Consider the following 24823-nt stretch of genomic DNA (forward strand, 5'->3'; position numbering starts at 1 on the left):
TCAGGCTGAAGCTAAGCTACTTGTTTCCCACATATTGTGTAAACAAGGGTGTGATCATGGGTTATTTGAACAAGATTTCGATGTATCTACAGGATATTTTTAGGATAAGCAAGTCCAAAATTCAGACATAAGTTCTGGAATCCAGCCTATGATAGTACATAGCTTCAGTGATTTGGAATTAGCTTCACGTATAGCTATTGGCATAAGTAATCACCATGGAATCTCTGATATTCCCAATGCAATTACAAGAAAGGAAAACTTGAAGCAGGATAAAATTGTTAATGTTGGATTATATTGTCAGATTGCATTGATAGAGACATTGAACAAAGAATCAAAGGGTATTTCCCCAATTTTGACTTTTCCAGATGCGCCTCCTTCTACCCTAAAGGCTGAAGTTGTTGAAAACAATGATTTGAGTGCTGGTTCTTTGTTGAAGAAATTAAAGACAGAATGCCCTAGTCAAGATGATATTATAATAAATATAAATGATTATACTAATGGAAATAAAAGAGAAATGGAGTTTAAGGAACTTGTAGGTTGTTATGAGCATCCTATTCTGTTTCTTTCCTTGTTGTTGAGTGTTCAGGGAAAATATGTTCATCTCTGTGTCGTATGTGGTCTTCTACAAGAAAGAGAAAGAATTCTTTTGATTTACAAGGTGGTGATTGTAGAGGACTCATCCAATTATTCCTGTCTGCTTGGTTACACAAGAGTTATTCTACCGGATGGAGAAGCTTGTTTTGAGATAAAGTCTGTATTTGAGAAATATGGAATATAGTTCACACCAGATGGGCATAATCTTGTTCTACTTGAATGCATCAAAATTCAAATGATCCAATTGGGATAGTTGCTGCAAACGATCCATCTGATACCACTCCCCTTAACTATGATCAGGTGTTCACAAGGGATTTTGTTCCTTCTGCCCTTGCATTTATGTTCAGGGGAGAGACAGAGATTGGTGTAATTTGAATAGGGTTGGGGTTTTGACGTATCCGGAGGCCAGAATGCATAGAAATTAAGAGAGATCCAGATCAGTTTAAGGGGCGAATTAGGCATGTTCGTCAATCTAGAAGGGGGAATTAGGGTGGTTTTTCAAGCTAGAGTAGTTGAAGACCATAGGGTGGGAGCTCACCATGGGCTCCTAGGGTGGATGGGGGTAGTCCAAGGAGTTTTTGGACCTCGTGGAGGCCATCGGTGAAGCCCAATCCAAAGTAGAAGAAGAGAGAATTGTTTTGCACGAGATTGAGATGTTGAAGAAGAGGATCACCAAGCCTGATGTGCCCAAGAGGAAAATGAAGGAGTACATTATTCACCTTGTCTATGTTGAAATGCTAGGTCACAATGCCTCCTTCAGCTACATCCATGCTGTCAAGATGACCCACGATGACTCCCTGCTGCTTAAGAAGACTGGGTATCTTGCAGTTACGTTGTTCCTGAGCGAGGATCATGATCATATAATATTGATTGTCAATACCATACAGAAGGACTCGAAGTTGGATAATTATCTAGTTGTCTGTGTTGCGCTTACCACAGTTTGTAAGTTGATTAACGAGGAGATGATACTGGTTGTACTCCCACAAATTATCGAGCTCTTGGGTCACCCGAAAGAGTTGGTGAGGAAGAAGGCTGTTATGGCCTTGCACAGGTTCTACCAGAAGGCGTCCTCCATAGTTTCACATGTTATTCCAAATTTTCGGAAGAGGTTGTGTGTAATAGAGAACCCCATCAGAATACTTTCGTATCATGTGCATCTCAGAGTGATACCCAGCTAGATCGGACCATTAATCTCCTCGTAACAAGAATTCGCAGAGAGACCCAAATCATTGTATTAAGTGAGCAAGCACTTGCATCAATCCAAAGGGCTAATCTGACCGAAAAAACCGGGTAATGATGATCCCTCGAAATAGCGGGGACTTGTATGGAATCAAATAGCATTCATGAGGTGAATGATGAGCCGGAGCTCTGGGCACATTTTTGCACAAAATTGGTGTCCTGGAATTGAAGTTTACTGATTTTTGGACAGATACCGTGATAGACCCCTTTTTTTTTCCTTCTTCCTTCAGTAGGTAGGTTTCAAGGTCCATATTTTGAACTTAGGCTTTGATACCACATGTGATGCTTCATCCTAGGGTCCTCTACCAAAACTAAATTCTCCAATTTTAAATACAATAATTCAGCAATAATTTATTTGCAACTTTAAAAAAAAAAAATTTACCATTTAACTTTTATTTCCTACAATTAAATAGTGAGCATTTCATTTCAATCACTTACATGAGTAATCCATAAATAGAGGAATACCTATCTCAATAGTCTGGTTGATATGCCCTTGAGCTCTTGATCCTGCTGAGATGCTCCTTGTGACTACCAACTGGATTTACCTCCCAGCCAACTAGGAAGTATTTCCTAGCCTAGGAAACCTCCATAGGTTCCCTAGCCCTCCAAGCCCAAGTCCAACCAGATGTAGTGTGTGTCCAAGATAAACAATACTCTCCTTCTCTCTCTTCTCCCTTCTCCACCTTCCTCCCAAAACAAATCCTCCAAAACCACAACCAAACCAAAACAAAAGCAAGACTTAGGGATCCCCCCTTTTATGCCCCCTTCTCTTCTCCACCTCCACCACCTCTCATTAATGTCATAACTTCTCCCTCATCCTTACATTTGACTTCTCTTCTCCCAAGTAAACATGAGAGGACATTTGGGGATGTGATATGAATATAAAATTGGGTAATTAATTGGAGAGGACCATGTCTTCTCGCAAGTAAATATTTTGGGGATGAGAGATGAATATATAAATTGGTAATTAATTGGAGAGGGCTATGTCTTCTCCCAATTAAATGTGAGAGGAAATTTTGGGGATGAGGTATGAATATATATATTTTGGTAATTAATTGGAGAGGACTATGTCTTCTCCCTAGTAAATGTGAGAGGACATTTTCAGGATGAGGTATGAATATATATAATTTAGTAATTAATTAGAGAGGACTATGTCTTCTCAAAATTTAAAAAATTTGGGGAGGTAAAATGGGAATAATAACAAAATCTATATCAGTACTAAATTTACAGTTTCACCAATGTAGGTATGTACCAATATTTCTTGATAATTATAAGTCAATATTTTAAGGTGATTTAAACCCTAGTAAAATTTTCATGATAAGATTAAGTAGGCATTATAGAGAGATAGCTTGAGTTGCAACTATTTAAGGGGAGGTCCATGAGTTCTTAAAAATAGTTACATTTATATCCAACCACACTTTCCGACAGATATACTTTGGAAGAGATTTCCATATTATTCTTAAAACCAACTTCTCATGGAAATCTGCCAAGTAATTTTTTTCTTGAGAAGAGAAGAAGTTGGAGAGGTGTGAGGCCATACCATTCTAGGGAAGATATCCTTTAAAATAAACTACCACATTTGATGAAAGAAGTAAAATTCAAGGCATATGTAAGATATAGAATCAAACTAAGAGAGGACAATAGAGTAATGAGAGGGCCTACAAATCCCCCCTTTTCGGATTCTATGTGGTTAAATTTTTTTTATGAGCCAATGTCCAACATAGAGTATTGATCTGTGGAAGGCTATCATTATATTCAATATATATTTCCACATACTATTTCTTAAAGTGGCACATGAGGGAAGATGCGGGAAAGATATCCCTTTTCAGCAAAATAGTCTAAAGATCCCCAACCTTGAGCATCCTCTTTTATTCATCATTTAGAAGCACATCCAAAGAGGAGGAGATCAATTTTCTTGACTAAGCCTTAAATATGGTGATGGATCAAACCAAAGTCCCAGGCTTTCCAAACACCTTCTACACTCCATCTTGATATATTTAAGACCATGAATTTTTGACAACCCACCAACCAAGCTCTCAATGGGAGTAAGGAGGGGAGGAGGGATAGAAGTGGGTGGCCCATAATTCTATCCTCTCATAGATTAATGCAAGAGTCATTTCTTGGAATCCAAGAGAGAGAATATTTGATGGGAGTGAGAGCTAAAAACATGGTAAAAATAAGCAGTCTAAAAATCGAGGAGGGCCTTTGAGACTCACTACTTGGTCCAAATAATTTCTCCTCTCCTCACCAGAATATTTTTTCCAAATGACTTACTTCCACCAATACGCATTTTCTATGACTAATCTACACAATAGATTTTCTACCATTGCATCATTTACGATGAAGGGATCCCTGATTCCATGGTCTTCGTGAATTTTTGGAGAATTTACCACTACACACTTCACCAGATGTTATTTCTTCGTATTCATATTCTCACCTTTCTATAAGAGATTGTGGTTCTCCTAAGCCATTTCGGATCTCACCCTTGTAGGATCGAGAAGGCCTAAAAATTGGAACAAGGGAAGCACTAAGACGATTGTGTTGATGAGAATGACCCACTGTGCTATATTAAGCTGAATTAATCCCCATTGCATAAAATTTAAGTTGCAATTTGAAAGAAAAAACACCAAAGTTAGATGAAAAAATGGTTTCAGAGAAATAGGCATAACCAAATATTTGAATTCATGCCAAGCCTCTACAACTGTGAGGCCAATTACCCTGAGAAGTTGGATTTCAAGCACTTTTCTTATATTCCCAATGTATTATTGGATTTTTCCTATGATTTTCAATCCTCTAAAGGATGCCACAAACAAGTCCAACACCTTTCTAAATATTATGACAATTATAATTGAGGCTCCTCCAAATAGTAGGGTATCATCAACAAAATGATAGTGGTTTATGCTTCTCACAACCCTTGCGAATATAATTCCAAGTAAATCTCCAATCCTCCATTCATGTTCTAGTCTGCGACTTAAGGATTCCACTACTAGGATAAATAAATAAGGGGAATGACCATGCTCATCAGATTCCTAAAGATGCTTTAAAAAAATTGACAATCCTCCCATTAGCCAAGGTGCCAATCTAAGGACCTAATATGCATGCTGCAATTGAGATGATAAAAGATTCATCAAATCCAAACCTCCCAAGAAAACACAGAAAGGAATTGGTGACTCACGTAGTTAAACACATTAGTAATGCCTAAATTAATAACCATTTCTCTTTCTTGCCTAGTTTTGCTCATGTTTTTCTTGAATGAATAACATCCTTAACTAAAATGATATTTGTTGAAAATTTTCAAATTTCCCACAAAACCACCTTGAATTTCTAAGATGATCTTAGAAAGCATGGGTTTGAGGTGAAAAACATTTATTTTAGAGATAATGTTATAGGACACATTATAAAGAGAGATGGGACATAGTCGAGAAAAAGGGGAAGGATTGACCTCTTTGGGGATGAGAACAATGAAGGATGACTTATTCGCCCCTCCCATCTTATGTTTCTTCAAAACATAACCCACCATTTGATAAAAATCATAGTTTATAATATTCCAACAAAGACTAATAGAAACTTATTGAATGCCCAGTCGAGCCCTAGGATTTTTTTAGTTCCATTGAGCTCACTCCCTTCCAGGATTATCCCTTTGTAATTGGAAAGAGAAAAAGGTCATTATCTTCTTTTGAAAACAACAGAGGAATGTGAGCCAGGAATTCCTCTCAGGAAGACTAAATTCCCAGTTGAGGGTCCTTATATATTTTGGAAAATGATCATGGGGTGGTTGTTTTATTCTTTTGTAAGAGTCCACTTCCACCCTATCTACCATAATGGTCTTAATATTTTTCTTCCATTGCATCATCTTGGCTTGATGGTGGAAGAATTTAGTGTTTCGATCTCCTACATTCAACCAAATATTTCTTGATTTTAGATGTCAGAGTTCCTCCTTCTCCTTTAGAGTCTTGTGCAGCTGACTAAACTCATGAGATTCTTTTAGCAAGAGATTACTTGTAACATGCTCATTTTCCATTTTGTTTTGTAAAATTTCGAGGCATTGTTGGTGGTGATAAATTTCCACATCGCAATCCTTGTGTGATTCCTTTACCTAGTTCATTAGTTCCAATTTCTCATTTTTATCTTTTGTTCCCATATGAAGACTAAGCATCCCATGATCCATTTACCCTAGGAATGGGAAACAACCTTAAAGAATCCATGGGAACCCATCCAATAGGGACTGTAGAAAAAGGGGATAGTGCCATAATCCTAATGAGGATTAAGGGAGAGCATGATTGGCCTATGGTACGACTCCCCCAAACCAATATATCTAAGTCGAAAGACAAATTGTGATGAAGATATTCACTATTAATAAAAATTATGTCCAAACTATTAGTAATACGGCCAAGGCTGATTCTCTTGTTAGTGCAAGTGTATTTTCCATGGATTCGATGAACATTAATTAATTCCTGCATTGTCAAAAGGTATTCAAAGTGCTCCAAAAAGGGATCTCGAACTAGAAGCCCTCCTTATTTCTCCCATGGATAAATAATGACATTGAAGTCCCCACCAATTATGCACTTTCTTTTGAACTGAGAGGTCTCATTACTAATCAACAAATTCCAACATTCATTTTTTTTCATGATAAGAAACATGAACATAAACATTAATAATGACATGTACCTCATTTTTGGGGATATGAAGGAAGAGAATAACTAGCTAGTGTTGTATTTGTTGTGATGAAAGAAAATTAAACATTACATATGACCAAAGGGCACACAATCCTCCAGAGGCCCTACGCGGCCTAGTCACCACATCTTGATATGTTTTAAAAATTATTTTACGCTTTTGGAGGGCTTCATTTTCTCCCAATTTTGTCTACGGAGGAGAAGAATTAAGGGATTTTCTTGCTTAAACAAACTTCATACTTTTTGATATATATTTTTTCACTCCCTAACCTGCAATATTTCTAGGAGACTATTCTTATCATTTACTAGTAGGATTTGGGATCCCCTTTGAGTGGGGGAAAGACCACTTGATTTTCTAGTAAGGCTAGATTGACCTATAAAGATATTTCTAGAATGGATTGAATTTTGAGCTTATTTCCTTTTCAGTTTTGTTAATATAAATTTCTTTATTTTCTTTCCTTCCTGTGCTTTTTAGAATTTTACTCACCCCTAACCAAACAACTAATCTACTACTATTGCAATCCCTTCTAAAGAGGAGGGCCCTTCCTCCCTAGCAGAGCACAGGGATGAAATGGAAACTAGTTAAAAAATGAACAGGAAATTTATATGAACATAACCAGAAGTGTTCTGTATTAAAAAGGAATGGAAATTACAAGATCAAAATGTCGATGTTGTTTCGGTGTTGTCGTTCCCTTTTCATGGAACCAAACTTTTTATAATGTTTACAATCCCAAAAAATTAGGGAAAAGATCAGTCATGAGAATGTCACGATTCTCATGCTAATCAATATTAAGAGAAAAATAGAAAGCATTACAAACAATTTTCGAATAAAATACCAATTCAAGTTACACCATCTCCACAATCATAACTGCTGAGATCCTTTGACCGTCCATAGATAATTCATGATTCTTGACTACTGTGTTTGAGGATAGCAACCAAGGTCTTTGGCAGTTGCAGTGTAACATCAACTCGAGATGTAATAGCAACGTGGAGTGTAACAACAAAACTTCATACTATAACAATGAGTAACAAAAGCAGTTGCTCATCCTTAGTCCTTAGTTGTAGGCAACACCTTAAAGAAAAATAACCAGAAAACTTCTTCCACAATTACCTTGGTTAGCCATCTCAAAAATACATCACTTCATTCGATATTTAACGAAAGATGGAAAAATAATATCTTGAGAAAGGATTGCTCTTATAACTAGGGAAAATGGTAATTGGGACATAAAATTCATAGGCTTGTAGAGAGAGAAAAATAAAAAATGGGGAAATAGGTGTCTAAGATATGCTTAAAAACTACACCCAACATCTCTCCCCAACTGAAGAAACTACATGTCCTCATGTAGAATCTTCAAGTACTATTTTTGTATCACTGATGTAAATATGTCAAGTTATAAGCACTAATAGTATCTTCATCAACTGGTTGTTAACCCTGATTATCCATCAGTTGATGCAACCATGATTCCTCTTCATAATCAAACAATCGATAATGGGGCTGGTATTCTTCAACCGGAGGCCAAATCAAGGGATACTTAAATCTAAGCCCTATCCAGAAGGCTCCCATTGAATTCACAATCCTGGCATATTCTGGAACTCGTGTAACAACAACCACAAAATTAGGAAACCCAAAAAGGTCACACTCCTGCAGTCTTCCTCGACTCTTCAACTGTGTAAAGAGGTTGAGGAAAAACATGACAATCCCACTTGTGTAGATGGCTAATTGTTCACATATATCAACGGTACTCAAAAACTTCCTAAATTCACACCTCAATTAGGTAGCCATGCCTAGTTCTGCTTTTATCCAAAAGGTTACCTTCTTCAACTGTGTCAAGAGGTTGGGGAAAAACATGACAATCCCACCGTGTAGATGGCTAATTGTTCATGTATATCAAGGGTACTCAGAAACTTCCTAAATTCACACCTCAATTCGGTAGCCATGCCTAGTTCTGCTCTTATCCAAGAGGTTACCTTCTCTTCATTAGTGTCACATGACTTCATGGCCAGATGCTATTCTATTTCATTTCTCATGAAAGAGATGAAGGCGTGCAACTACAAGTTCCCCATGTAGGAGAAAATGCATACAATCATATGCAGGCTAGCGTATTCACAAATCATATTATGTAGAAGAATTTCACAAAGTAAGCTTTGCACATCAAAATCACATGCATGAAAAACATCTAAAAAAGTTCGGGTAGAATTACCCATATAAGGTCTATTCACATTGACAAATTTTAACTGAAAAAAATAAAATCTTTCTAAAAGAAATGTTGGATAGGATGGGGAAGGCCTTCTACAACCTAACAGATTTAGGGCGAATCCGTACAACTTATTTTTATCATCTGTTAAGATCTGAATTTGCTATTGTAATTGTTTCACTCGTCCCTCCTTTTCCTTCTTAGTTTTATTCCTTTCCCATCTTGTCCACTCTTCCGTCAACTTCCTCTTAGCCTAATGTTCCTTAAGAGTATTCACAACTTTTCAATGCTCCTCAAGCGAGATCACTCCCTTTTGCAAAGAGAGTGTCAACTTCTTCCATTTTTGTAATTCTAATATCAAAAAAAAAATTATGAACACCATCATGCTTTAGGATCTCATGCTCTATCACATGCAACATCAATAGGGGGTGTAATAGCATCTCGAGATTCAAGTTGTTCTTCTTTAGCTTATGTTTCTTGTGTAACAGTAGCTTCATCAGCTGGTTCTTGTGGATTAGCTCTTACTTTTTCTTCCTGAGGGCCTCTGCCTCAATTGTTGGTTCTTTTGTTTCGACTTCTAGGTCGATCACAGTGGGATGCTCTGTTTCAGCTGTTGGTTCTTGTGTAACAATAGCGTCGTCTATGGGTTCCTGTGTATTAACTCCCCGGGGTTTAGTTTGGTTTTCTATTGAGATGGTACTTGCATCAAAAACTTTATAATTGGTTGTCGGTAAAATTATAGCACACAATGAACATATAGAACCTGTTGTAATTAATATCCTCATCTTATCAACAGCCTCCGCCAAAGTATCCAAACCCGGGACCCTTGTTTCTACTTTACTATCCTCTAATTGTTGCCTTAATTATTTATTTCATTTTTCTAATTCTTTAATTTTACGCAGTAGGGTTTGGGTCTCATCCTTAACTAATAAAGGATGCTCTTAAAGATGGGCTTGTTCTTCTTCTTTTTCCTCCCTTGCGTCCTTATGCCTGCTTGACCTCCTTCTAGATGGAGACAAGGGATCTGGCTGGGTGCTGACTCCAACCCTCCTTTTAGGTATCTTTCCATCTATTGGATTTTCCAGTGATCTTTCTTGATTCTGCTTCCAGAGCATTTCCCTTTCTCTTTAGTCACCCTAGCTTCCTTTCGAGCGTCAACGAGGGTTTCAACTTGCTTCTAGCGTGAAGTCCTCGTCTTTCTACTCATAAAATCTTCCAGATTCGGCCTTGGCATTTTAGGGCATCCATTATAATTAATTTTATAAGGCCATGATTAGTGACACAAGTTTCCAGTCATGAAGCAACCTTCACAGCAGCAGACATATGCTTCAGGTTCTCTAACAGAAAATATGGAAGGTTAACCAATTACCTGTGTCGGAGACGATCTAACAACGGGAAACGATAATTAAACACTATTGTCACCTGTCCTTCACAAGTAGTGTATTTAATAATGTATAAGGAAACATATCCCCATGGCTTAGGAAGCGACAATCGGTCATTTCCCCTACCCTTCTTCTCCAATTGTTCCTCCCCTTACAGAAATTTTGCCTTGGGGGAAGGATCATTGATTTTATGGTTAAATTATATTTTTCCTTTAGATTGCAATGTTTATACTCTGGAAATTACTTCTTTAATGACTTCTAAATTCAAACCCTTGACCTCTGTTTGATTCCTGTTCAGGTTCTTAGCAAACTCCAAGGTGACAGTTTCTTCTGGCCCTTTGAGTAGTTTGAAGAATTCGAACCATCCTACCTCTTTAAAAATTTGGCATGCCTCGGGGCAATTTTACAATGCCTCTATGGAATTGGGCTCATGCCTCACCGCTAATCCTCCCATCTCTGCTCCAGACAATACCCTCTGTGCTCTATCTTCTTTCTCTTCTAAGAGTTCTGTGAGATGAAGATGCAATGCTTTGTTGGAATAAATATCAGGGCAGTAAAAGTAGTGAAGTCGGGTCAGGGGATCGTACAATATGCATTATGGTTTCATCATTAATCAAGGGTCGTGCAAATCTGTCTTAAATGTGATTTAAACCTATAGCACACTTGACATAAAAATATGATAACGATTGCAGGATTTTCCAATGATTACAAGGTCTGTCACTTTAATGTTTGATTTAAATTATAGATTGCAAAATGATTCACCCTCCCCTCAAATTTTAATGCGACGACTGTCCTCGACCATCATATGGAGCATCATATTAATTTCCATAATCATTAAATAAAGAAAAGCGATATACCTTTCGAATGACTCACCAACAGTGATGTGGAGGAAAAGTACTGGTGACGTGATTGATTCTGGTGGAAACATGTTGATTAGGTCATTTATCCCAGTGCCAACATCCTCATGATATAATTTATTAAGGCAAATGATTGTGCCCAATTTGCTACTGTAGATTGTTAGTTGTTACAGGTGTAACAACAAATGTAATCACTAATGCTAATCTTTACAACATAACTCTTATTTACAATACTTTGAAAAAAATTTAAAGAAAGAAGGAAAAGACTTAAGCGTGTAACAAAATAAGATAGCATCTATGAAATAGATGATGTTGTTATAGGAAAAAATGTGTAACAGACACCACATAATGGTTTTCAACTGTTACCATTATCTGCCTATGCCACTAGAAGAGGTTAAATCGCAAACATATCTCTATTTATATATTATTATTTTATTTTATTTTTATTTTTATTAATTTTTCTTTTTTATTTATTTATTTATTTTGGTGTATCAGCCACCAACAGACTTGGTTTTCTGCTGTTACACTTATTGAGGATTCAAAATTTAGTAGCGCAGGACAACTTTCCCCTGCTCCTATAATTTGAAGATCAGATTACGAGACAATGTTGACAAATGAATCCTTTGAAGCTGGTTTGTGATATAACCAAAGATGATTCCCATGAGCAAGTAGTGGTTTCCTAGCATTGTCGATGGTGACTAAACTCACAGTCCCCTTGAAATCCTTGAATAACAAATCATATAGTAGAGCCCAATCTCCTTTCTTAAACACTTTCTTTTTTATGAATTTGTCATGCCACTTAGCCATCTGTTGCTAGATGATATATGTTTGTTGAATGACAGCCAACCTCTTCTCATCAAGTTCATTTAGCTGGTTTAACCGTTGCTTTTATGTTGTAGCCAAATTTAGATTTACTTGTAGTGTTGTTCTTAGTGTCTTTATTTTGAACTCTATGGGAAATAAAAGCCTTTTACCATACACTAATTCATATGATGAGAATCTCGTAGTGTTCCTCCATGTAGTACTATATGTCCACAGTGTTTCTGGTAGTTTACCAACCCAATTCCTCTGGTGGTTGGCCAGAATCTTGGTAAGAATTCCCTCAATAACCTTATTGGTGCTTTCCACTTGGCCATTTTCTTGTGGATGATAAGGTGAAGTAATCCTATGATGATTTTGTATTTCTCAACTAGCTTCTGGATCAAATGAGATGTGAATTGTGACTCTCCATCTATCACTATTTCCTGAGGAACCCCAAAGAGAACAAAAATGTCTTCAAACAAAAATTCTGAAATAGTCTGTTCTGTAGCTCTGGTTAGTGCCTTCGCTTCAACGCACTTTGTGACATGATCTGTGGAGACCATGATGTAGGACTTTTGTTGAGATGGAGGATTACTTGGCCCTACAAAATCCAAGGCTCACTTATCAAACATCTCTAAAACTATCTAAGGGTGCAATGACATCTCATATGACTGGAGTGATTGACCCATTCTCTAATAGCTATCACATCCTTTCACAAATTTGTTTGTGTCTTGAAATATAGTAGGTCAATAGTACCCTGTTGAAAGCACCTTATACCCAGTCCTTTTATCTTCAAAGTTCCCTCCACAAGGTTGTTCATGACAATCTTTAAGGATATTGAATATTTCATTCTCCCTCACACAATGTCTGATCTGATGATTTGACCCAGTGTGATAGAGGTTTCCTTCAATCCAAGAGTATCTTGAACTTTGCTGAACAACTCTTTTCTTCTCGTGTGAGGATAGGTGTTTTGGGAGTCTTCCCGCGAAAACATAATTAGCTATGTTTGCATACCACAGAGAGTGAGTTGAAATATCAAAAATATATTCATCAGGAAAATAATCTTCAACATCTATGCATTCATTATCAATAGTCAACCTAGAGAGAAATTTAGCCACTACATTATCTTTCCTAGGTTTATCTAGGATTGTTATGTCAAATTATTATAACAACAATAACCAACGAGTAATACTACCATTAGTGATTGGTTTATTCATTAGAAACCAAATGGAAGAGTGTTCAGTATGCACAAACACTTGATATCTTGTAATGTAGCATCAAAATTTGTTGATGGAATGGACTACTGCAAGAAATTATTTTTCTCTCACCGTGTAGTTTAGTTCAGTTGTAGTCAAATTCTTGCTTATGTAGTAAATAGCATATGGTTTTTTGTCCTCTACCTGACCCAACACAACTCCCACAGTAGTATCAGACACATTTGTGGCTATATGAAACGATAAACTCCAGTTTGGTCCTCCCAAAACAAGGGCTGCTGATACACACATTTCCAATTTTGTAAAGGTTTGCTTGCATTTCCCTATCCAAATAAATTCCATATCTTTAATAAGAAGAGAAAATAAAGGGGATGCAATTCTTGAAATTTTTTCTATAAATCTTCTATAATACCATGCATGTCCCAAAAAAATATGTACCTCTTTTTATGTTTTGGGAACTGGAATTTTCGAAATTACCTCTATCTTAGTAGGGTCTACTTTAATTCCATTAGCAAAGATAAAATTTCACAACACAATTCCTTCATTCATCATCATGTGACATTTGTCTGTACTTAAAGCAACATTAGTTTGTACACAATTTTTTTAGTAGTTTTTCAACATTAACTAATGTTGTTTCAAAGGCATTGCCATAAGGTGTAAAGTCATCCATGAATATTTCTAAACATTCATTTAATAGATCTAAGAATAGCCCCAATGTTGTCCATTGGAAAGTTGTTGGCACATTACAGAGTCCAAAACGAAGAAAATTATATGAAAAGGTTCCCCAAGGGAAAGTAAAGGTGATTTTATCCTAGTCTTCTGGGGCAATCTGTATCTGATTTTAACCAATAAACCCGTCTAGAAATGAAAATAATTTCTTTCCATACAAGGTGTCAATGACCTGATTTATGAATGGTAAGGGGAAATGGTCCTTTTGGGTGGCAAGTTCCCTATAGTCTACACAGACTCTCCATTTTCCATTCTTTTTATGGGAAATGAAAGGTGGCAATACCCATTGACTATCAGAAATTGGATAAATGAAGTTATCATTTAGGATTTTTTGAAATTATTCATCGACTACCTCCTTAATTGTTGGGTTCATACGTCACTGTGACTGTATAACTGGATTGCAACCTTCTTTTAAATAGATTTGGTGGGTGCACAAGCTAGGATGAATTCCTTTCATATCTGTGTAATCCCACAAAAATGCCTTTGTATACTTCTGTAACAACTGTAACAACAATTTTTTTTTCGAGAGTCAGGTTCAGGTTAACATTTAGATGTTTACCTGGTTCTATTTCAACCAGGCTGATCTTGATGTTCGGAGTGGTCTTCATATGTTCAAATCTCAAATCCTCCACAGCCTCTTCCTCCCCCAATTTTTCAATAGAAGTAACAAAAAAAGGATTACTGATAAAACCATTTATAATATCATCTTCTATCTCATCCTTAAAGTAATAGGCTTTACCGAGGGTAAGAAGAGGCTGGGAATTATGCCATTCTAGGTCGAACTCATCCAACAAGAGGTTTCCCAGCTCCCTACTTGGATTTGCAGGGGGATAAAGCCTGAGGTTTTTTGTAGCCTGACCATCTGAAATTGTGATACAGCCTGATCTACAGCCTTTAAATGCATCCACAGTGGCCAACTAGGGTCTTCCTGGGATCAAGGGATGCCCCCCTAAATTTGATTTAGGTTGCAAGATAAGAAAATATGTTGGATATCTCCAGGAATCTACTGTAATAACTACGTCTTATAATAACCCTTCTAGATTTAACACAAGATCTATCTGCTAATTCGAGTATAGTAGGTGTTTGTCTCAACCCATACAAACCGAGGATGGTAAATACTTCTTTATTCATTACATTAATTATTGCCCCTAAATCAATTAATGTATTTGGGATAGGCATCTCATCAATGTAAATGATAAGTGTAGGATTCCATGGATCATTATATTTATTCAATGAAGACTGACCAATCATTATTTCTGATAATTTTTCCATCACCTGGATAGTGATAGGGTCTTTAGGCTTTCTTCCAGGTTTTTTAACACACAGGTCCCTTACTATTTTCACATAGACGGGAACTTCCTTGATGGCTTGCGGCAGGGGAATCCTGACGTGAATATTTTTCAACTCTATGAGAAAATTGGAGTCAGGCTATGAAGTCATCCTAGTTTCTGATAAAATTGGTGGATATGGAGGGTCCTTAGTTATTGTAACAATTGGGTTAGCTAATACAGATGTACCAACATTATTTAGGTTAGTTGTTACAAATGTAACAACATCACCTTGACCTACTTTAGTAGTCCCATGAGAGTTTGCAGGACCACACTTAGGAGATTCACATTCTTCCTTGGTGATGACAGGAGAGGTTTTTACTACTTTTCCTAATCGTAGATGGATTTCATTACATTCAACGGGAGTGATGTAGTAAGTTTGGAAGGAAGCGGGAGCTTCTAAACCTTGGGTTTCCTTTTTATTTGGGTTATGATTAGGTTGTACAAGTAATTGGGGTCATATGGGAGGTGTAGCAGCAGGTGTTGAGAGAGGTGGTGGCTGTAATTGTTGTGGCATTGGTAATGCAGAAGGGGTTGGACCCAAATAATTTCCTCTCCAATTGTGGGGCCAATAATATGGCTAGGATGGAGGGTATTGAAAAAATGGAGAGGGAGACCATTAGTTCCATGGTGAGTAAAATTGAGGTGGAGGAGGAGATGAATATTTTCCATGGAAATTGTTGTGCATTATATATATTATTCCACGGACTAAAAGAAAAATCTTGAGACATACCTGTTGGTGGTGGCTACAAAGGCTTCCTGGACCCAATGAGGTAGGAGGATTGGACTTCCTCACTCGATTCCTTAAGCAATGCTTTTAGTCTGAGAAGCTCTAGACAATAGCCTGTAGAATGTTCCAAATCACAAATGTTGCATAAGCTGATGTTATCAACTTTACAATCCATCATGGAATGTTTATCCTTAGATTTCAAGTAGAATACAGCCAAAGTTTTCTCAGCTTCATCTTATGCCTTTTTTATTTTTGCAGTTGTCAATTGGGCGGATAAAGTACTCAGGAGGTGACCAGTCTTAAGATTCTCAACCAGGTTCCCAATCTCGGCTCTGGTCACACCTCCAATTACATATTTTTGTATTCGAACAGAGGCATCCCTATCATGCTTCTTCCTCGTGATCATCCTCTGAAGCATCTTAAGCAGAGTTTTATTATCTCCTTAAATGATTCTTGAGATATATCTCCTTTCCTAGTAGATTCAATGTATCTAGGCAATCATCTCTCATTCCTCATATGAATATAGTTTTTAGGATCTACGGATCGAAATCACTATGTTTAGATCTCTATAGATTATAGTGGAATCACTCCACATAATCCTCCAAGCTTTCTTCTTCTTTTTGTGTCATCCTGGACATCTCTTCCCTCAAGTTCTTGGTATGACAATAGACCTGATATTTCGACAGAAAGGGAGTTTTCATCTCTCCCCATGTCCGAATAGTAGTAGAGCCTAGTCCCATGAACCATCTTAATGCTGCTCCATCTAGAGTAGTAGGGAACAATTTCAGCTTCTGAGCATCCAAAGTATAATCATAGTTCCCGTGCAGGACATCAAATTTAAACAAGAATGTATCAGGATCTTCTACAGTCATTCCTTGAAAAGATGGAAGAGTTTATAAGGGAATGTTTTTCATGGGAGATTCGCCCCTTACATCACTTATTGGGAATTCAAAGGTGGTAAAAATGTCATCATTCCTTGTATTATCATTGTTATTATCTTCCATTGTAGATTTCCTTGTTTCTTGTTTTAATGAATCCTCTCCTAAAGATGATGATTGTATAGGTTGCTCTGGGGTTGACTGTTTCACAACACTGCCCAAATCTAGGTATTGATAAGTAAAATATTGTTTTTCTAGTTGTGTATCTAAGTTATCCCTACTAGTTTCCCCTTGGCCTTCAGACCCAAATTCATGGCAACTAGTTTCGTTGTGTTGTTCTTGAATTGAATCTACAGTCTCAGGAGTATGTATACTAGGTTGAGGGTGATGAGGTCCTATGACAGATGAACTAGATGTTTCTAACCTTAATATGGGAGTAACAACTTTTTGTGTTCCTTTTTTTCTCTTATCCTTCTATGAATTTGATTATTCTCTCTCTGCTTTTGAAATTAATTCCTGAATGAATGTTTTCCTCCCTAAATATGCGCTTTTCTTGTTCCTTTTATGACTCGGTTTTCCAGTAAGTTTATTAGGGTTATTATATTTCATGTCTCTTTTGTTCAAACACTCTACACATGGAACCTATGTGTAATTATTTCACACTCGAAGTGCCTCAGTCATTATAGTGGTGAGCCTGCTTAGGCATGTCAGAGCGATGCACAAGTTCTTACCTCTCATCTTACCGCCCAACATCTGTAAGATTGAGGACACTTCTAAAAAAGAAATTTTAAATTTAACTCACCCTAAGTGTTATAATGATCACAAGGGTGAGCCCACTCAAGTATGTTAGAGTGATGCGCAGGTTCTTATCTCTTCTCTTACTGCCCAACACCTATGCACTAGAAACACTATACTAACAAAGCACACTAGCTGACTGTATCGTCAACTTCCTTCCTTGGCAACGGTACCAAAATGTTGTGCCAGTTTAATCACTGTTTAATTTGACTGAACTGCAAGCATTTAATTGTCAACCAGGGTAGGTTTGTTTATTTCAAAGGTGTCTACACTATCTGTGCCAATACATAATAGTCAGGGAAAGAAATGAAAGAAAATGTCATTGAACACAATTGCATAACTTAAAGCACTCATGCAGAAATTAAAAAGACATTCTACAAGAATGAAATTCACTCATCACACTTCATATTTTTCTCAAAGAATAGGCACGCCACACATCATTAGTAAAACTGTATCAGTTGATTAAATATTATAGTTCTAACCAATCCTGTGTAACAACATATAATGAATCTGAAAACATAAGTGCATCAATACTACAATTCATACAACAACATTAATAAATTCACAATTAAAAGAAAGATAAACCAAATAGCTAATCTACTACTACTGCAATCCCTGCTAAAGAGGAGGGCCCTTCCTCCCTAGTAGGGCACATGGATGAAATGGAAACTAGTTAAAAACTCAACACAAAATCTGTATGAACATCACTAGAAGTGTTTTGTATTAAAAATAACTGGAAATTACAAGATCAAAATGTCGATGATGTTCATGTGTTTCCATTCCCTTTTCATGGAACTAAACATTTTTATAAAGTTTACAAGCCCCAAAAATTAGGGAACATATCAGTCATGAGAATCTCATGATTCTCATGATGATAAATATTAAGAGAAAAATAGAAAGCGTTACAAACAGTTTTCCAATAAAAGACCAATTCAAGTTACACCATCTCCACAATCATAACCACTGAGATCCTTTGACTGTCCATAGATAATTCATGATTCTTGACAATTGTGTCTTGGAAGATAGCAACCATGGTCTTTGGTAGTTGCGATGTAATAATAACTCGAGATGTAATAACAACTCGAAGTGTAACAACAAAACTTCAGACTGTAACAAGAAATCCTTGTTGTAAAACAACGAGTAACAACAATAGCTTCTCATCCTTAATCCCTAGTTGTAGGCAACACCTAAGAGAAAAATAACCAGAAAACTTCTTCCAAAATTACCTTGGTTAGCCATTTAAAACAGACATCACTTTATTTGATATTTAACGAAATATGGAAAAATAATATGTTGAGAAATGATTTCTCTTATAACCAAGGAAAATGGTAATTGGGACATAAAGTTCATAAGTTTGTAGAGAAAGAATGATAAAAAATGGGGAAGAGGTCTCTAAGATATGCTTAGAAAATGCACCAAACATAGCCCTTAGGCTTCCATGAAGTATGACACATTCTGAAAAATCAGATCTTTATCTTCTTTCTTTTCAAACAAAGGAGCAAAAAAAACCCTTTCCATATAATGAGGAAGAAATGATTTTGTTTGTCTTGGGGCGCTATTTTTTTTTCACCCAAGTAGTGATTATGCATATAGAGAAATAGAAGCCAAAAAAATTTCCCAACAACTCCCATTCCACTAAACAAAAGGAAACGCCTCACGATGGGTTGATATTTACATTAATATGTAGGATATTGTCTAGTTCCTTCACAAATTTGTTGGGATGAAAACAACAACCTTGATGACTCTTCACAACCAGAGCATTGAAGGATAAGAAATCAAGGGGTAGCTATGGATAGGTCAATCCCCTGTGCTGGGGGCCATCCTTCCCTATGGGCAAGCACAAAAGGATCCCACTATTACGACAACACTTATCAAAATATCATAGAAGAGTAAATTCGATTCAGAAAAGACAAGTTGTAAGCAATGCCAATACTAAATTGATTTATATTTTTATAACAATTAATTATAAATCTTAAATATTTAAATCGAACAATCCAAATCTTAAAATCATTAATCCAACAATTTATAATGTAAAACTAAATCATAAATATCTTGGCATATATGTACATTCTAAATTTAAAAAATTTAAAAATATTATACCCATTTGAATGTCTAAATTTTTTGGAATTTTGGTTTTTAAATAAATGAGTGGACAATATTTGATTTCAAAATAATATTATTCTTCAAATACATCATCTAACAAATAATATGAAAAGTATTTGAATACAATTTTGAGTTTAAAACCAAAAAATAACTTATTAAATTTAAATATAATTACATCGAAAGGCATTTTCTTTGTGGGCTTGGGGTGAGCAAACACTATTCATCCCAACCAATCCAAATTATTCATTTCACTGTTCAATCTAAGTGAAATCTGACACATGGAGAAAGTTGAATGGAGGTTTCACTTGAGGTAATTGTTGGTTTGGTGTACTTGCTGAAATGTCTCCTAACTTACTGAAATGTCCACTGACCCTTGGTACCATGGCCTCTACTTGACAGCTCTATACCATCATCGCCGCTCCACCTTCACCACTCACGAGTCAATGTTTTAAGATCACAATGCTTTAAAAGAGAGATAGTGTTATCATAGCTCACTTAATGACTCTCAAAACATGGGAAAAAGCCTCATTTGCCTCATTAAATCACAAGTTCATAACTAACATGTTTTTATCGAGGAAGCAATTTTTGTTTGATGTTTTTCATCCTGGTAGGCCAAATGTATCTAAGGCCAAGTTGAAGGAGAAGCTTGCGAAGATGTATGAAGTCAGAGATTTGCAGACAATATTTGTCTTTGGGTTCCAAACCCAATTTGGAGGTGGAAAATCTTCAAGGTTTGGCTTGTTTTAAGACAACTTTGAGCATGCCAAGAAATATGAAGCCAAGTATAGATGTATTAGGAATGGGCTGGAACCAAGGTAGAGAAATCCAAGAAGAAATTGAAGGAAAGAAGGAACAGAGCTAAGAAAATTTGTGGAGTCAAGTAGAATAAGGTTGGAGATGTATCAAAGGAAGAATAAATGATAGGTTTTTGCATTTAATGAGATGAACATTACTGTGTCTTGCGCAAATCAGGCAACCATTACTAGAGGAAGCATCACTTTTTTTGGAAACATGAAATGGAGTGCTGAAATGAATTTTGTGTCGACAGTGAAGCTGGTGTCGACACTAAAGCTGAGGATGTCCAGATATAATTCTAATAGGCTCAATGAGCATCTTGTTAATCAATTCTTCAGCTTCCTTGATTCTCGGAGTATGACCAAAAAGGTCAACCATGCAGGCATAGTTCTCAGACGTGGTCATTATGCCATGGTCACAAAACATAGCTACGAAGTAATGACGACTTTCATCCACTAAGACAACATGGCTACAAGAACACAATACACAAACAAAGGTAATGTTATTTGGATTTACTCCCGCCTGTTGCATTTGTTCAAAAACTTGAATGGCTCCACTGTCATCCACATATTGTGCATATCCTGCAACCATGGCAGTCCATGAGTACACATCATTTTTTGGCATCAAATCATGTATTTGTTGGGCATCCTTTAGGCACCCACTCTTCGAATACATTTTGATAACAGAATTCCCAACACATTTCTATGATTAGAAATCCACTTTTCACAATCTAAGCATGGATCTACATTCGCTGTAACAAGGGTGAAATACTGGCACATGCACTGAGAATGTTGGAGAACACAAACTCATCAGGTTTGATGCCATGAAAGGGTAGCTGGAAATAAAGCTTCAGAGCCTCCTCGAAACCATTACTCTACACATACCCAAAAATCATGGTGGTCCAAGTCACCACATTTGGTCTGGATATCTTATCAAACACTTGATGTGCATACTCTAGGTTTGTACATTTTTCATACATATCGACAAGGGAGCTTCCTACAAAAAGGAACCTGCCTACCCTCTTCCAAAGCCACCATAGTAGGTCATGCTTTTATGGTGCTTGAGAATCAAAATTGATTCAATTCCACACATTCCACTCGCATTTGTCTGAAAAGCTCCATGGTAGGCTCAACAAGCCAGTTCTGTGAATATCCTACCAACATGGGATTCGACGAGATGACGACCACTCTCAGTGCATCTCTCATGACTTATTATGTAGGTACAAATACCAAATACAAGAAAAAATAAAAGCTTAGATTACATTCCCACCCCCCACCACTGGAAATGTCAGCACCCATGAATAGTAAAAATAATTCTACAATTTACAGAGCGAGGCCCTCTGCTACAACTAGTGATGTATAGAGAGATCAGTAAGCCAATTATCACTTTGGATGTGTAAACAATCTTCTTTCTCTTTGACGATATTTTCACAACACTTAGTACTACCTTCCCTGGTTCTCTAGTTTTCATAGAGTGATGCAACACATGGCAAGCTATAGAAGAAAATTATTTGGACATATGTCATAAGAAGGAAATCCACTTGTCATAGAATTGCTTCACTCCTCCACTCTCCATTTAAATGTGGTCAAAGCTTCTAAAGAATTTACCCAACTGGTTCATCAATTGAGAAGATTCCAGAGAATGATTGTGCTAGGTATTTGTGCGATATTGTTCTGAATTTCATTGTAGCTAGGTGGGACACAATTGCAATTACCCTTTGCTGGTTCTTTCACTTGCTTTGCAAAAGCCCAGATTTAGAAATACAAATTCTTCAAGAAGTTCATGACCTGGTCAAGGTTAATGAACATGTGTCCATGGAAAAATATTTAACTATGTTTTCTGAAAGCTTGACACATACAATATTAGATAAGATGCACTACCTTCATGTGGCTTTATTAGAGACCCTAAGCTTATACCATGTTGTTCCTGTGCTAAGACACTTATATGTTTTGGTTGGCATTTAGGTAAACTCAACATTTTTTCGAATGTCTACTTTCCATGAGCAATTGTATGGTGCTAATCTTGTTTCTCCTCAACAAGATATCCACTCTTCCAATTTTTCATTTTATCGAATAGAGCATTGGATATAATGCATGAATATTTACGTTTCTTCTTTGTGTTTTCCCAAATTATTTTCTCTCATGACAAAGAGATAAGCTTGAATATGAATTTTTGACTATAAAATACCATTTTAGTTATTTTACTTCAGTTCAGTTCAAAGAACAAATAATATAGCTTATCAATAATTGAAAACATTTTGCCGAATGGGAAGTATGTAGTTTCTGACGAATGACATGTCTTTGGGGCAACAACGCTGAGGAGTTTAAACCTGAAAGATGGTTGAAGGATGGAATCCATCAACCTCAATCACCGTTCAAATTCAATGCATTTCATGTAATTGTGTTTGGTCTATGCATTATACTTAATTTATTTTGAAAGATAAATTTGGTCATGTTTCAAAGGGGATAAGTTTTAATTTTGCCTTGCAGGTGGGACCTCACATTTGCCTTGGTAAATATTTTTCATACATGCAAATGAAGATTGTTGCGGTTGTCCTCATTAGTTTCTTCAAATTTGAAGTTGTTAAAGATATAGAATTGAGATATCATCCTTCATTCGGGATACATATGAATGAAGATGGACTAAATCTTTAAGTAAATCCTAGGTTAGGATGTTGATCAGTTGATGAACCAATGAGTCAATACTGAATTTAGCTCGAATTTATTTCAAGAACATGAAAAGTTTATACAAATGAACAATTTAAATAAACCAAAGATAAGGGTAGAAAATTTCGTTTAATTGATATTATGGAAGAAATAAGAATGAGATTGATAGTTGAAGGCACAAATTTGGTCAAATTAAGATCATAACTTTTATAGAACAAAAGTTGAACTCTATGAGTCACAAGTAACATTTTTGAGTCAATTAAGATAGTGATACGTACATTGGGTAAAAAGAAGCCAAAGGGCCTCTTCTTGGAGTCTATTTGGTTAAGTATATCTTGCTGACATGCGAAAGAATTGGCCCGTATACCCGTCGCCATTATCTGCCAACTTTGCTCTGTAGCATTTGCAGCCATGGTGGTTTCTAACACTCTTATTTTAGCGACAATTCCAACTCTCTTACCAATTATTCTTGTTTTGGATTTCAATAGGATGAGGAGTTTTTGTGTGAAAGCATTGATACATCTATGAATTTGGTGCTAGGAAATTCTGCAGGCATGATTACCACATACTATTTATCTTCTCTAGGTGACGGCAATGACAAAACTGATACGGAGTTCTTGAAAAATGTTTTTGAAGCAGACGTTACATTCTACACACAAAACACTTATGTTAATGGTTCAACCAATAGAGAGAAGTAACAATTCTATTTATAGTTCAACCCAAGAACACATTATCTCTACCTGAATCTAATGTAATTTTTTTCTGTGAATTTTTTAGATGGGTTTCCTTGATCGATTGAAGAGAACACTATGGGTTTTAAGTTTTTCATTGGAGGCATCTGGAACTGCAATGGTACTTTGAAGTGCGTTAAAAAACTTGTTAGTACTCTCAATGAAGCAGAAGTTCCATTTGAAGATGTCGTGGAGGTTGTTGTGAGCCCTCTGTTTGTGTTTCTTTGAACTGTGAAGGCCTTGCTACACTTTGATTTCATAGTTTCTGCACAAAATTATTGGGTAAGGAAAGGAGGTGCTTTCATTGGAGAGATCAGTGTAGAGATGTTGATCAATTTGGACATTCCATGGGTCATACTCAGTCATTCAGAGAGAAGGCTTCTACGGAAAGAAGATAATAAGTTTGTTGCACATAAAGTGGCTTATGCACTTTCTCAAGTTTTGAAGGTAATAGCTTGTGTTGGAGAGACTCTTGAACAATGGGAAGGTGGAGATACATTGAATATAGTTTTTAACAAACCAAAGTAATAGCAGATAAGGTTGTTGACTGGAGTAACATAGTTATAACATATGAGCATGTTTGGACGATTAGAACTAGAAAAGTTGCAACCCTAGCTAAGGCTCAGGAGGTGCACTATGAATTAAGGAATTGGCTTAAAGTAAGTGTTAGTCCTGAAGTAGCAGCATCAACCCAGATTATTTATGGTGCCTCTGTAAATGCTAGAAATTGTGTTGAATTGGCAACACAACTTGATCTTGATGGATTTGTTGTTGGAGGAGCTTCACTCAAGGCTGAATTTGTGGACATCATTAAGTCTGCAACTGTGAAGAAAGGTTAAGTTAGAGCAAGTCATTTTGGCTTATTTTCACATGCTTTCTACAAACAAATTACAATCGTAAAACATAGCATTTTTGCATAAAAATGGCCACTACAAAATATCCCACATGATTTCATTCTACTTTTATGGTGTGAAAGGTGAAACCTCTTTCCTCACAGGTGGCTGATCGATGGCTTACTTCAATTGATAGGAATCTATGGTTAGAGCTCTATAAACTAATCATTATCATTATGACAAAGGTGAATGATGATTCATCCTCTCGCTAAATATAGAG

The 24823-nt window shown here is 36.5% G+C and overlaps 2 pseudogenes; both read left to right on the forward strand.

Moving 5' to 3' along the window:
* The first annotated feature begins 1247 nt into the window (after positions 1 to 1247).
* On the forward strand, positions 1248 to 1772 carry LOC149139245 (AP-4 complex subunit epsilon pseudogene; annotated as a pseudogene).
* A 22016-nt stretch (positions 1773 to 23788) lies between these two features.
* On the forward strand, positions 23789 to 24549 carry LOC149139246 (triosephosphate isomerase, cytosolic pseudogene; annotated as a pseudogene).
* Positions 24550 to 24823: the final 274 nt, after the last annotated feature.

The sequence above is a fragment of the Pinus tabuliformis genome, chromosome X, assembly GCF_031772625.1.
Source record: "Pinus tabuliformis cultivar Carrire ecotype Pingquan chromosome X, CPIR1, whole genome shotgun sequence".
Lineage (NCBI taxonomy): Eukaryota > Viridiplantae > Streptophyta > Pinopsida > Pinales > Pinaceae > Pinus > Pinus tabuliformis.